Source organism: Lygodium microphyllum, chromosome 14 (genome assembly GCF_053477565.2).
Source record: "Lygodium microphyllum isolate KBCC chromosome 14, Lygodium_microphyllum_v1.1.10, whole genome shotgun sequence".
Taxonomy (NCBI): domain Eukaryota; kingdom Viridiplantae; phylum Streptophyta; class Polypodiopsida; order Schizaeales; family Lygodiaceae; genus Lygodium; species Lygodium microphyllum.
This window is the reverse complement of record NC_141148.1, coordinates 149,710,821-149,712,623: the sequence shown is the minus strand read 5'-3', so window position 1 is coordinate 149,712,623 and position 1,803 is coordinate 149,710,821.

Sequence of the window (1,803 nt, the reverse complement as noted above, 5' to 3'; positions counted from 1 at the left end):
AAGTTATGCCATATGTTTAAGCATAGCCTTTTGCAACTAACCTAACCTTATATCTGCTAACATAACCATTTGCATTGTGTTTGATTCTGTAAATCCTCTTACAGCCAATAGCTTTCTTGTCCTTAGGCAATGGTATCAAATCCCAAGTCTTATTGGCTTCTAATACAACCATCTCCTCATCCATTGCTACATCCCAATGAGCATGATTAACAACATTTCAAAACAAGTGGGCTCAACATCCTCAACCACCTTTACCATATAAGCATAATGGTGAGATGCATATCCTTCAAAACTAAATCTTTTAACAAGATCTCTGGCCCTATTAGACCTACATATCAGTGGATCACTCAATGGAGCCTTTGCATTGCTATACACATGTAAAATGTCACTATTATACAATGACCGTTCTATACTAATAAGATTTTGTGCATGATAGATTTAAGGGTTTCATATTCTTGACTCCTATTGAACAGCATATACTTAGAGTTAAAAAAACAAACAAGATTCTTTACGAGCTGCCTAATTATATACCCCTCAAAAAGTAATTTACTAATTTCAATATGATAACACTTAAAAGCTACGAAACTCTCGAGGCTTTCACAATGATCCGAGGGGTAGATTTTTGTGAATATAAAACAATCAATTGTATAGATATCAAAGACTTAGTGATTGCAATGTTTCATTAAATAATTACAATGGATACAATATATATTCATTTTTGCATGAATGTGTTGTACCAATGCATTGGTTACAAGGTGAAAATCAACGTTTCTTTGTCTGAGAGCTAAAGTTTTACTCTTCTAGTGCTTTTATATATCTATATCTTCTCTCAAGTATTATATCTATGCAATAGATATATGAAGTATATATTAAACTCTAAATAGTAAGCATTCTAAGTAGAACCAATAACCACCAATAACAATACAAATCAACTATGACATTAAGTTTTTTTTTAATTCTAACCTTTTATAACCAAACCCAAACATCAAAATTGAAATACATTTAAATGTATATTGACAAAAAGTGCAGATTCAAAAATAAATAAAATGAAAATAACAATACAAGTATACTCAAAGAATTTTTCAAAAAGTTTCATTATAATGAATAAAGTCCAACCTCACTCAATACATTGCATGTATATGTGGGTATTACAAAGCAGTTATAAGGACGACAACAATATAACATGCAAATTCAAATGGACACTTTGGATTGATATCTAAAGTATTCTCCGACTCGACACATTGTGCCTTATATGGATGATATGATAAAAGAGATAGATGAATGGATCATAACCCAATAGGATGGAGATCAAAACGGACACGAAAGACTCACACATCAAAGGATTTTTAAACCTCCACCCACCTCCAATACACCTAGTATTAGTTCAAAATACTTTCCAATGGCACAAAAATTTCAATCTAGGACAATAGACTTACCTAATGTAATAAGGATAGAGACAAAAACACATACATCATTAACTAGAGAGCTTGCTTGGATGGCCTATTAGTTTGAAGCCTATATATTGTATCTCGTTTTAAAAATCATGATCCTTCAAGTCAAGATTCTAGTGAGCTTATCATATGTTTCTTGACCCTTTGTAAGGCATAACAGTACTCTCTCCAAGATAAACGCGTGTACACTATGTATTACCATCATAGTACCAATACTTCAAGAGAGTGGTGGTGTTTCATGAAATTTGCGTAGAGTGATACACACTTAATAGCTCATTGAGATGTGCACAAGTAGCACATCTAAGACTTACTCTCAATGGCTTGCACAATAACACCCAATTTTTTATTCATT